Source organism: Hipposideros armiger, unplaced genomic scaffold (assembly GCF_001890085.2).
Source record: "Hipposideros armiger isolate ML-2016 unplaced genomic scaffold, ASM189008v1 scaffold_1429, whole genome shotgun sequence".
NCBI classification, from domain to species: Eukaryota; Metazoa; Chordata; class Mammalia; order Chiroptera; family Hipposideridae; genus Hipposideros; species Hipposideros armiger.
This window is the reverse complement of record NW_017732779.1, coordinates 163,245-163,980: the sequence shown is the minus strand read 5'-3', so window position 1 is coordinate 163,980 and position 736 is coordinate 163,245.

Genomic DNA, 736 nt, shown 5'->3' with positions numbered 1-736 from the left:
TAAAAAAAAAGCTAGATGATCTGAACTTTTCACCAATAATTTATGGCTCTTGCATCACAACAATGCACCAGCTCACATGGCACAGCCTGTGAGGGAGTTTTTAGCCAGTAAACAAATAACTGCATTGGAACATCCTCCCTACTCACCCGATCTGGCCCCCAATGAGTTCCTTCTTTACGCAGAGAAAAAGGGAGTATTGAAAGAAAGGCATTTAATGACATTCAGGACATCAAGGATAATACGACAATATCTCTCATGGCCATTCCAGAAAAAGAGTTCCAAAATTGCTTTGAAGGGTAGACTAGGTGCTGGCATCAGTTCATAGCTTCCCAAAGGAAGCACTTTGAAGGTGACTGTAGTGATATTCAGCAATGAGGCAGGTGGCACTTTTTCTAGGATGAGTTTGCAAACTTAATTGTCAGACCTTAGTAGATAGCTCTCTTTACTTTAACTGCTTGCATCCATAGAAATGATTCCTCCATTATGACACTTTTTCACCACTATTTTGACTACATTAGCTCCGAGGTTTTGTTAGATTTTTTTTTCAGGTTAATAAAACAGCTAAATATCAGAAAGAAGATACTACTGTCAATGTAAGAACATCCAAACATGTAGAATATTGTTATAAGAACTTATTAGAGCTTATTTGAGCCAAACAGAGGACACACCTAGAAGCCAGATCTAAACAGACTAAGAAAAAGTCTTCCTAGAAAGACAGCTCTCAGTTTCTTTTATA